Genomic DNA, 14,019 nt, shown 5'->3' on the forward strand with positions numbered 1-14,019 from the left:
TGCCAAACTCTTATTTCTTTCCACTATTTCCGGTCCACGATGGCTTTAATTTTTGTATACAAATCGCCATTTCAAGACGTGTTTCATCCTCTAAACTCGTTTGGTGCGGTTTCAGATTCAATCAGAGCCATTGATTTCCAAATCAAAGGCTGTGATTAAAAAACTGTGTTATGAGTTCTTGTAACTGAACATGTTTTTCTTTTCAGCTGTTTGTGAGTTAGTTTGTTTTTACTTGCGAAATTCAGATCGTTTTATCATTTGTTCATCTGGGTTTTTAGAAACAACTGAGAATATTTTGAGATAATTGCACAGACCTAAAATTGGAGCCCAAAATGGAATTTGCCTTACTTTTTAAAACATAAGGGTCTTTTTATTAATTGTTTTTTTTTTTACCTTTTGCTTACGTTATCATTGACAAAAATTATCTAAATAATCTTATTGTACGCACGTATTGGGCTTTCAACTCTTGACTTTCCCTTTTTCCGCTCTCAATCTCCCCACTTTTTTTATTCACTTACTTTTAATATAAAAAAATGAGACCAAAGTGCGAGAGTTAAGAACAAAAAATGAGAGTAAGATATAAGAGAAAATAGAGAGCTAGTAGTGGAGAATCTAAACTCCAAGGAGCGGGGTAGCGAGAGCGAGATCCCAGTCTACATGTACAATTTTTTCATTTTGGTAATTTCACACCGATATTACGTAAGAAAAATGCGAAAAATGTACATTTAAAAATTGGGTAAGATTTCATCTACTCTTTTTTGAAAAAAAAAAAAAAAAGAAAAAAAAGTGTCATTTGATTTGTATGTTTATAGGATTTGGATGTTGTTTCTTTTAGTGTATTGTTTAAAAATTGTTTTGTGGGCTGTTTTTTGGAACCCTTTTTTATTCTTTTGTGATTTTTAAAATGAAAAGGGTTTGAAAAAGATGAATTTTGTATTCTATATGAAAAGATTTGTGCTGGAATGATGGGAATGAAAATATTATTTTCAGTGAATCAACTACCTCATGCCCATTTATTTTCTACATAATCATCATTGTCTTAAAATGTATTTATTGATAATAAAAAAAGGAAAAAAAAGATTTTCAACCTATAGTTGTTCCAAATTATAAGAACATACTAGTTCTTTATTTTGGGTGCATTTAAAAGATATTCGTGACATTCATTTTTTTTTATTAAATATAATAAAATAACACAAATACAGTATATCATAAAGTAGTCCATTCAATTTTGAACATAGTACGATAAAATAAGATAACAATATAATTACCGTTTCAAATGTTCATGATTGGATCCCTCATCTTACAACTGCATTGAATTTAAAGAAGGAAAAAAAAACCTTTATCGAAAAATTTCGGAAAGTAAGCTAAAGCTCCTATTAGTAAGTGCATTTCAACCTAGGTGATTATATATATTTTGCGTGAAAAACAAAAATGTTTACGTTTTAATTATAAATTGAAAAAAAATTCAAATATGTGAAGATAAACTTAAAATATGTTTCTAAGTGATTTTAGTGAAAATGACTTGATTATAAGTTATTTATCTCCTATGTTATTCTAAGGATAAACTTTGTCATTAAGTTTGAAGACCAAATTTTTATGTGATCTCTAATATTTAAAAAAAAAAAAAGGAAATTTTCACAGATAAAAAAATGTTAAACTATTTACATAAAATAGCAAAAAAAAAAAAAAAAAAACACTAATAAACTTCTATCAGCGTCTATCGTGATAGATTTCTATCAATTTCTATCATTGATATACACTAATAGACTTCTACAGCCTCTATTGGTCTCTCTATATCAAAAAAGATTAAAATTTTGCTATTTTATGTAAATAGTTTCCATTATTTTTCTATTTTTGAAAATCCTCCTAAAAAAAACTTACCGTTGGTCCCTAATTTTTTTTTTTTAAAAAAAAAATGATCTTAAAAGGTTCCTGGATCATCTGTTGACTAATGAAAAATATGATTTTGCTAGTCAATTTGTCGACTATGTTTATTCATGTGTGTGTGTATATATATATTGCAAAGATATTGAATTGCTAAAAGAAGAGGGGGACCTCAGCTCGAGGTCAAGGCCCACACAAACACCACAAAAAAAAAATAATAAATAAAGGCAAAATTACACTACAAAAAAAAAAAAAAAAGAAGACTCTCCGACACTATAACCACCCGTCAAGAGCTGGATAGTCTAGAGAAAGCCTATCACTGATGCTGTATTGTAGGCGTCATGAGTAAGTTCTAACTCTCGTCGTTGTATAGGGCTCGTCTCCCGACATGTCTTTCCTACACGTCAGGATATGGGTTTGAAATCTTGACGCGTTCATTAAGTCGTTAGAAGATGAGTTTAAAAACCTCGAATCGAAGATCTGCTCCTCTACCCTTCCAGATTTGCAATCCAATCGATTAGGGGTTACACACCATGCAAGTTTCATCTCCATCCAACTGCGCCTCTCCATTGATCTCTGACCGTTTCCTTCCATCCAGTTGGGCCTCTCCATTGATCTCCTGGCTTTTCACTCCGTTTCCGGCTGATATTGTCTCTCTGTCATCTTTGTCTCTCTGTTTCAGCCAAATCTGGCCGTCTAGAGGTAAGTTTCTCCTCATTTTAATTTTTCATATGCTTTAGATTAGAAGTTTTCTTATTTTTGGTTCTTTGTATCTTTTTCCTCTATTTGTTCTACTCTGATTCTTGGATTTAGAAAGTGATAGGTTTACTTTGATTTAGAAAGTGAAAATCTATGAGTGTGGTGCATGGAAACTTTCAAAAAGTTGATGCAAATGAATCTTAGGTCACTATAAAATAGAAATACTTTGAAGAGTTTAAGCTTGAATCAATCTTCTAAGTTTGAGGCGCAATGTGATTAAATTTAATTATAATTTTGCATTAAAATTGATTAAATTTGACAAATTTATTGTAAAAAAATGAACTTTTTCCTGAAAAATATCATTAACATTTAATGAAATTTCTTACATCAACATAATAAGAAAATTAGGGGTCCAAATATTTGGCTTGGATTTTGAATTATTATGTTGGGTTGGTTTTTTTGTTTAGAGAGAAATGGAGGGATGAATTTGTGGTATATTTTTATAAGTGCTTTTCTTATAAGCATCCATAAGCATCCATAAGCCTCTAATAAATTCATGGTATATTTGAGTATATTTTTATACTCAAATCAATATAATTTCTCTTACTTCTATAAGCATCTATAAACCTCTAAGAAATTTTAACAACTTAACTTGAACCTATTTGATTAATTAAATTTATACTTTTAAACCAAGTGTCAACGATTTATAAAAAATTCAAACAAATTATTAAAAAAAATTGGTTCATTATTCAAGTGCCAAAGACTTTTTTAACAATTAGCCACAACTCATTGTCTAAATAATATAGGTTATAACTTTTTTGGATTACAAATTGGTCAAAAAAGGTTGATTTTTAAGGATGAACAAAGAATGGATCAGACTTAGAAATAAATTATCGGTCGAGTATAGAGGAGTATCCTAGTTTTTAGATGTGGAAAAGTTTCATGTTAATGGCTCTAGAAGAAACAAGATGAGAATTATATGATTCAATATGGAAAATAGTAGATGGTGTGGAGTGACATCTATTAACATATGAGATATTTTTCTCATACTGTGAATGAATATATCATGAACAACCAATAAACTTATCTACAAGTTTTGAAAGTTATATAACTCATTCAATATAGCAAATAGTATAAAGTGCAATGTTGTTGAAGAAAATGAAATGCTAAATCTTATAAACAATCTACAAGTTCCAATTGGAAACGAAGATGCAGAAGAAGAAGAGATCAAGAATGAAATGCCCTCTAATGGTCAAGAAAAAGATAGCACAAACTTATTCGAGGATTTAATGACTGAAGCACGTAATGAACTTTACCTTGGTTGTTCACAATTTTCTTCTTTAAACTTTTTGGTGAAGTTGATACATATCAAAGTTCTTAACGGTTTGAGTAACAAATCTTTTATATTCCCTCGTTTCAGTAGTTCGTAACACAAACAAAAGTTCAACTAATTAAACTATATGCCATGATCAAGATGTTAAAAGATTTGAATCTTCCACTAAAATGTTGTATTGAACTAAAATAAAGAAAGAAAGAAAAGCATCCCTTGTAGGTCAACCAAAGTAGGCAAGAATTTTGATGGTGTCAAAGAAAGAAAAATTGGGCTGTGTTTGGCAATAGTCAGGTAGGGAAGATTATATTGCACTCAGAACCCATCTAGATTTGAATTTGTTAAGAATTAAAGAGGGGAAAAAAACTGCAAGAGAATTTAGTTTTTTTTTTCTTTTTTTCTTTTTTTGGGGGTTTGTAAAGTTTTAAAGTGGAAATGAAAGTGGATGTTGCTTTTTTTTCCCATGTGGCATATTGCCATTTTGCCCAATTGGATTGTGTGTTTGTCAAAGTTGAGGCCTTTTCCATTAACCAACAAAATCTAAGTCATCATCATTTTATATGATGACCCAAGCCTTTGTTCATATTTGAGAGAAATTATATCATCAAATTTTATTTGGTCAATAGTAATTGTTTGAATATCAAAATATTACTTTTAACTATCAATTATCAACCTTTACACATTTTGGATGAAAGAGGTAGATATTTTTTTTTAGTATTTGAATATTAGCAATTGAATTTGAATACTTTTTAATATTTATATACTAACTTATCAATCCCATAATAGATTGAAAACACTCACACATATACATATATATGATATAAAAATAATAATAAATAAAAGTCTCTTAGTACATATGGTGATATCTTCCTAAACAAGAGGTTTTTTTTATTATTATAATAATAATAAGGTAGGAGAGATGTGAAATGTTGTACTTAAAATTTTAGTAACAAAATCTACTATAAATCATGTTTCAAGTCATTACAACATTTGGTGCCACGAGATATCTCGAAGGAAAAAGAGAGGCTAAATGGACCCCTAATATCCATAATGGTCATGTTCAAATTCAATTCGTTAATAAAATAAAATATAGATTATAATAAGCATAGCTGAATTGGTATATGAATATGTTTACGATAAAAAAGTTTGTAATTCGAATCCTCCTATCTATATACTCAAAAATAGCATATGGAGTATTTGGTTAAGCATATATACATAATTAAGCAAAACGATGGTTTGTTAAATACATTAAAAGATTTGTTTTTTAAATCCTTACATCTATTTTCTCATAAACCAAATGGGATAAAAGACATCAAGTTAAAATCTTACAAAATATCAAAATCTTACCTCAAAACTCAGCAAAATGATGAATTGTCAAATATAAGAATAATCAACAAAGGAATTTCATATTCCATCATGGGAAATCTTCTTAATTAACTAAAACAAATAGACAAATTTGTACTATAAAAAGGATCTACAAAATATTCATCATTATAAATTTAGTAATGCATATGTTTTCTTTTTCTTTTTTTTCCTTTCCAAAGTTAAGTCCTAAGATTCTTTGGTGGTTCTATTATTTTTCTTTTTTCTTTCTAATAGCCAATATATCTTGATTGGGAAATGAAAAAGAGGAACAATATAATAGGGTAGTGAAAAAGACTAAAAAAAAGAGGAAAAATAGGAAAGTGTTTGAACATAAATTTAAGTAGATGAGAAAAATGAAATTAAAGATAGACGTGATGATGTAGATAAACAGTTTTTATCTATATACTAATGGTAATGACTTTTTATTTTTAATAATTTTTTTAAGGTTACAATTTTTGAAGGTTCAATGGTATTCCTAAAACTATATTTGACTTTTTATTTTATTTTATTTTTATTTTTTTAATTTAAGAATGTAAGTAAAATATTTAAATGTTCAGGAGTATTTCTAAAACAAAATATATTTTCCACAATTTAATCTTTTTATAATATGTTCATGGACCTATAAAACACAAAATCAAAAGTTCATGACGTACTACACATTTTTAATGTTTAAAAACTTATTAAAACCCGAATTGAAAGTCCATAAACTTACAAGATACTTTTTTAAAATTTAAGGACCTTTAATTTAAATTCAAACCATAAATCTCGAAGACTAAACAACGTCACTTTCCCGTCATATAATAAAAAGTACTTTACAAATCATTCAACTTCTTGTAGAAGTAAAAAGACGAAAACTAAAGAGTCCATCACCAATCTCCAACCTAACCTTAACAATTGCATAGAAATGGCCCATTAAACGTGGAGTTGATGGAGGGCAAAGGAAAGTATCATTCATTTATAAAGTAAGCGTAAGTGTTGTGTTAAATTTAGTAAAGTCTCAAATTTTAAGGAAGGCTTTGTTCTGTTGGTTTCATGTCCATTTTATCCAAATACCTAACATTCTCATCCACCTCTTGCGGAGTAAATTTGGAGTATTTTGGAACATAAGGTTGAATTTCAATCTCAAACTTTTGACTTTATGATACTTTGTAACCAAAACATTTCAAAAACGACATTATAGTTACACTTTTGTTAGAAGTTTGTGAGTTTCGACAAAGTTATTCAATATATGGTTATTGAAAATAGTGAATTTAGGAGATTTGTTGGGAAAAAAACCTACTACTATGACTTAAATAAGTAGAAAAAATCAAATATAATAATAAAACTGAAAACACAAGAATTAACATGGAAAAATTTCAAATTGAAGAAAAAACTACGAACTAGAATAATTTTATTATGTGGAAAATTATTACAATTGCAGATAAATCTCTCCCCGACCTCAATTACAAGAGCACACTCTCAAAATATTTATATCACTCACACTCTTTTCCTCGCTCTCAAACTAGAGAGTACAAAAAAAGAATTAAAATAGAGTTAGCACATTTAAGCTAAAAGTGTTTCTAACACAATTTAAAATTAAACACATACACTCCTTTATAGTGCTTAGAGATCATCACTTTCTTGAACTTTTTCAATGTAAAACAACTTCACTTCTAATATTTTGCTAAAAACTCAACAAGATTTTCACACGACTTCGTGTTGAAATTAGCAAGTGCATTAGGTTAAAATTTTGGATAGAAATTAGAAGTGTACCATGTAACTGAGTCTAAGATCTAATTCGATAAAATTGAAAGCTTAGAATAAAAATTAAAATTCTTCTAGAATAATTTAAAGAGAAACTGAACAAATCTTAGTAGACTTAGTCATTTTACTTTACTTATATATTAACATGTGCACATACGTTTTTATGTTAATTGGGTGGGAGATCAACTTCTAACCTTGAGATCGATAATATAAATTTTATATCAGTTGAGTCATGCTTATTTTAGTGGTAAAAATATATGTTGAATATATCTATATATGCGTAAACGACGGATGTATTATAGAATTTATGTAATAAGTTTTGTTTCAGTTTATTTGGGAAAAATACCTGTTTGGTCTTGAGTTTTGAAGAATAGGTACATTTAGTCTTGGTCTTTTAAATTGATCAATTTGGCCCTTGAGTTTTCAAAAATAGGTTTAAAACGTCCATCTCTAAATAAAACCTTTAAATTTAATATTAAAAAATTTATAAATGCTTATCGGGCAAGATGACATGGAAAAAAATATATTCTTTTAATAGTTCCCTTTCTTTCTCCTCCACTTCATTAATCAGACCCCCTCCCTTTCTTTTACATCCCAATTTCTCTCTCTCTCTCACTTGTTCCCCTGCCACCATTAATGTCGACATTTGTCACCACACTACTACAAAATTGGACTTTACTGTTGGTTTTAACCTAACATTATAGGAGTGCAACGTCGGTTGAAAATCGACATTGATGATCTGTTATAAAAGATCTTTAATGTCGGTTATCTTTAATGTCAATTTTAAACCGACATTATAACTGACCAAAAATTTCAATACCAATTATCTTCAATATCGGTTGTATTGTACACCATCTTCAATTTCAGTTGAAAACCAACATTGTATACTATCTTCTATCTCGGCTTTTTACCAAATTTTTTTTTTTTAATAATTGTCCGATTTTTTTTAATGCCTCATTTTTAAAATTGTCCAATCCATTTTTGTTGTCGATCAAAGAGTTAAAAATGACATTAATGTCTCATGTTGGGTCATAAAATGTCCATCATTGTATTTTATTATATATATATATATATATATATATATATATATATATATATATATGATTATTTATTGTAATGCGTCCCTGTTGTATTATGCATGTTTATTGTTCTGAGTGGCAAGCCAACAGTATTTCTTCCACCTATAAATGCAGAGGACCCCAACCTAAAATATATAATAGACACAACAATACACTCTACCACAAAACTAAATATAAAGTTACCTAAAATACAATAACACACATCCATAGAACTACAATAAGGTACACTTTTTTAATAATTTATCTACAAACAACAATTAGTACTTCCAATCCATTCTATAAGTGCTTATCAAATATGAATAAACATACTAACCAACATTTGTATATCAATAACATACTTCCATAAAACAATAATTAAAATTATCATATCCAATACTCATATGGAATCACTCGCCTCTCTAAAACTGCAATCAGAAATACCAAACACTTTTATAATATTAATAATCATTTCTTCCTTCACAACATCAATGAGTACTTCCATGATTACTTACACCAAATATCCATAAACAAAAAATTATACAAAAATCTTCCAATAAAAGATCATGGTTAGATAATAATTCGTCTATCTACAAACAACGATCAGTACTTCAGATTCATTCTAAACTTACATATTTTACTCAAAACTCATCAAGATTTATTCTAAGATAGTATTTATATTCTATTAAGACAAAAACACAATAAGTACATCCTTACATAAATCAACCAACAAAACTTACCCATGTTGTTCGAATTACGCCAATCTCTTCTTTGGTATATGCATTTTCTATATTGAACTAAAAAAAGCGATATATATATATATATATATATATATATATATATATATATATATATATATATAAACTCAACATAAGTTTACATCATTTATTAAATTATAGCTAACATATAAAAAATAAATAATTTATGTAAGTGGCTAGTAATGGGAGTACTAGGATTATGCACTATTTCGTGTATATACTTTTGCACATAGTACCTGCACCCTATAGAATTTAATTGACGTGGAACCATTAAAAAAATAATTTATGTACGAGGCTAGTAATGGTACAAGCACTATTTCGTGAATTCTTGTGCGCCATTAAAAGCCTTCATTTGTTTCCTATATGGATGATGACGTGGTAGAAACTTACGATGCCTGAGATATGTCATCTTCTTCCCTTTTGGTAAATAAGTGGATGAAGTTTTCTCTCCACAAATTGGACATGCATGACATCCTTTAACCATACAATCATACAAGTTATTATTTGTAAGAAATGAAGGGATCGAATCCCGTAGCGGAAGTATTGTGAACGCCTTGCATTCCGCAATTCGATTTTTACATAAACAAATTTAGTATACTAAACAAAATATAAGCATGTAACATAGCATGCTTTAGGGAAAAAGATTAGAATCATTCTTAACTTTGTAGATTCACAAGCTTCATGAACAATCCTCTTTAAGTTCCAACGAACGACTCCTCCAATGATCTTGATCACGAACGATTTCTTGAACAATCTCGAATACTACAACGAGAGTAACCTCATTATTCTCTAGGATTCCAAGAGAAGGATAGGTGGTATCCAACTATTGGGAGAGGGAGAGAAGAAAAGAGTTTTGGAGAGTAGAGAGGATTCTCTTTGTGGCTTAGGAAAAATTTTGCACAATAACACTTGTGCGTTATATATTGTCAGTGTCAGTATCTCCCAAAGGGGCCATAGGGGCCATAGGGAGGTTTTTATATAGAGAAGGGTCAAGCACTTTTCATAATCATTTTCCTATTTCCCTTTTCCACAATTAATTAATTAAATTATTTAATTAATTAGCACAATTAAATAACACTTATTTAATTTAATTTGTACATTAATTAAATAACTATTTATACATTAAATCCAATTTAATGTGTGTATATATATATATATATATATATATATATCATAAACATTGTATATATATGTGCAATACCTCTCTATTAATTAATTCTTTGTTAATCTAATTTTCTTGAATTAATTAATTGAATCTTATTCAAATATTACTTTCCAATTTAATAGGAATTGTAGATCATATCCATAATCAATTATATATTAATCACATTAATATATGGTTTCCTCAAATTAATTTGAACAATTCAAATCATCCCTCTTAGATATCCTCTAGTGAGCTAACAAGAGGACATGGTGGACTTGTAGATTAGAAGCTCAAACGATATGATATTAATTGGCTAAACTCATTAACCAAGTTAATCAATATTCGATAACTGTGGGTACACTCCACTAAAAATCCACAAATTCACTCTTCTCACTACAGATATATTTCTGTATCCACGGATATAGGCCAATAATAGCAAGTTAGTCCTTCACGAGTGTTCATAACTCCACTTGGTCAAATTACCTTTTTATTCTTAGGTTACCTCTAACTTCTTAAGTACCTGTGCTCCTCTAATGAACAACCTGTTTATGGTCCAACCAATAAACAGAAACCCCTCTTAAGCCAATAAGAGGGTAGGGCCCTTTGCTCAAGACTCGGAGATACCACTTAAAAGAACATTCATCTACTTATTCTTCAGATAGGAATGGGTGAATTTCATCTCGTATTATTATGTTCTCAGCTTCCCACTCGGTCTTGTCCCTAAAATGGTAGGCATATTGAGTCGGCGAACTGGCCATCCTCACCCATAAAAATCAAAAGACAATCCCTCGTGAACAGGAGTTCATAATATATTTATGATTAAGACTAAGTGGCCTAGGTCATCCTATTGAAATAGGAACCTAACTAGTTAATGATGTTACATCTAGTGGTTACTATTTCGTGGTCCAGTCTTATGCAAACTCATTGCATAGGATACCCTCACTCGCATGTCAATTACATGAATATGTTGGATCATTGTGTTTGTATCAAATACAAAGTGGGTCGTATCCATAGTGTTAGCAGGATAAGGTACCCAACCTTATCTCTATACTATAGACCCTTCAGGCCGTATCTTGAACATTGATCCCTATATGTTTTTACATACAATTCAAGACTCATAAGACAGGCTTTGATGTTAGTTTATTGGATTTAAGGTTATTAAGACAAAAACAGACAAATAACACAAATAATTAATATATTGAATTAACATCTATAACTCTTTATTGATGATAGTCAATTAATAACATTTACTATCTATGAGTTTTATGACATAAAACCCAACAAGAAAATTATTAATGGTCCATAATAAAATATTTTTATGCGTGAAACGTTGTTCTTCATATGTACTGTAACATTCCACTCCATCTTTTGAAAGTTTTTTCAAATCATCTACTAACGGAGCTAAATAAACATCTATGTTATTTTTTGGTTGTTTAGGACCATATATTAGTGTAGTCAACATAAAAAAATTTTGCTTCATGCACAACCATGGAGGTAGATTGTGAAGAGATTGAATCTCGTACGGAAGTGTGTGAATATCTTACATTTCGATTTTTCGGTTTATATGAAACAAAATCAGAATATAATAGAACAAAAATAGAGGATAAATCATGTTTATACACTCAGCATGCCTTTATAAGAAGAAAATGGAAGAAGAGCATTTTCTTCCCTTTGTAGATCCCTTTTTCTTCATGAAAATCCCAACCCTTTTTTCCACAACGTATCTTCAACGAATAATGAACACCACCATAAGAGAGACCTCGATATTCTCTTGGAATCCAAGGGTAGAAGAGTGGTCTTCAACCCTTAGAGGAGGAATGGTGGAGAGAAGAAAGTGTTGAGAGAATTTTAGGAGAATTTGGAGGCTAGGTTTTCACAAAATGAATCCTTATTTTTAATTTGAGCAAAAGAAACAATTTATATGGAGAAGAGTTTACCCATTCTCCAAGTATTTTCATATTTGCCCTTAGGGCATATTAATCAAGTAACATTTATTTGATTAATTAGCAAACCTAATAAATAACTATATATATTAAATCTAATTTAATGTATATAGTTAATTAATTAAATAAACATCATATGTTTATTTGCCTCCACCTATCAGAATTAACTAATTCTTTATGAATCTGATTAAAAAATTTCTCTCTTAATTATAGATCAAATCTATAATTAACCATATCATATTAATCTCATTAATATGCTATTCCATCAATTGATTTGAAGAATTCAAATCATCCTCTTGTATTTCCTTTAGTGAGCTATCAAGGGGACCTTATGAACCTACAGATTAGAAGCACCAATGATATGAGATTAATTGATTAAACTCCTTTAATCCAATTAATCAATATTCATTAACTACCGGACACTTCACTAAAGACTGATAGCTGCACTTTTCGCACTGTAGATTTATTTCTGTGTCCACAGATATAACCAATGAACAGAGTGATGACCCTTCATAAATGCTCATAACTATAACTGGATCAAAATACCGTTTTACCTCTGCAATTACATCTAACTCTTTATGTACCAATGATTCATCTAATGAACAAACAGTTTATAGTCCAACTATAAACTTATTGGGTTTTATGCCATAAAACTCGTAGATAGTAAATGTTATTAATTGATCGTCATCAATAAAAAGTTATAGATGTTAATTCAATAAATATTATTGTTTGTGTTGTTTGTCTACTTTTGTCTTAATAACCCTAAATCCATTAAACTAACATCCAAGGCTTTCTTATGAGTCTTGAATTGTATGTGGAGACATATAGGGATCAATGTTCAAGATACAGCCTGAAGGGTCTATAGTATAAGGATAAGGTTGGGTATTTTATCCTGGTAACACTAAGGATATGACCGACTTTTTATTTGATACAAACGCAGTGATCCAACGCGTTCGTGTAGTTGACATGCGAGTGAGAGTATCCTATGCAATAAGTTTGCATAAGACTAGACCACGATATAATAACCACTAGATGTAACACTGTTAACTAGTCAGGTTCCTATTTCAATAGGATGACTGATGCTTAATTTTATTTAATGGAAATGTGGATGATATGCATTGATAAAATTGCGTTGTACACTCAAGTTTCCTCAGTGGAATCTAAGTGTAAATTCCACTGAGATTCCTGGTAAGTCTAGGGTCGAACACAGGGACTTGTGAAAATAGATTGCGTTGGTAATTTTTAGGAAAACTTTGCGGTAACCAAATAAATAAATTGCTGGTTTGTTGTTGATTGCGTTAATGAGAAAATAACAAAATGCGACGGATTTGAGAAAAGTCAATTGTGTTATAGATGCACTGAGTATGGGATGAACGGGTTGAGAAGATCTTTAGCTAGTGTTACTTGAGAATACGTTAGACTATGCGATTATGCTACCACCATGCACAACAAGTCATTTTCCAATGCAAATGTGGTGCTCCTAAGTCTAGGACGCATATGTCGAATGCAAAAGTGTCCATAGAGCTTATCCCTAAGTCTCTACTTTTGTCCTATGCGATGATGCAAAATGCATAAAAGCAAGGTGACCGCATACAATCATATCCTATCTCTAGGATGCATGCGATGTGTTGATAACAAATAGTGCTCATTCTTAAGCTCCATCTCCTGATTATGTATTCTAATCTGACTCTCCCGAGCCTAAATTCTAACATGACCTTCCCAAGTCTAGATACTATCCTTAGACTACCCTATCGAGTATCTCTAATGGACGAATGAAGCATACATAATACAAGATAATCGCATAGCATGAAGATTCCCTAGTTATACTAGCTAAATACTTCTCAACCCATTCAACTAATTTAGCTACTCATGCGTAAATAACAGAGAATGAACAGATATAGAAAAATAGATTCCATTTCGATAAATGAGTGGAGTACAAAATGACAATGGAAGTTAAAGGTAGAGAGCCTAGTAGCAATTCCTTGCTGACCGAGGCCTTTATATTGTAATCTCTATTCGGTTCTAAAGATGTTCCTACTTCCGTAGGCGTCGGCCCTCTCTCTATCCTTGAAGCTTCCGATGCTCTCCCAAGCTTACC

This window comes from Benincasa hispida, chromosome 11 (genome assembly GCF_027475165.1).
Source record: "Benincasa hispida cultivar pf3 chromosome 11, pf3_genome.v1.1, whole genome shotgun sequence".
Taxonomy (NCBI): domain Eukaryota; kingdom Viridiplantae; phylum Streptophyta; class Magnoliopsida; order Cucurbitales; family Cucurbitaceae; genus Benincasa; species Benincasa hispida.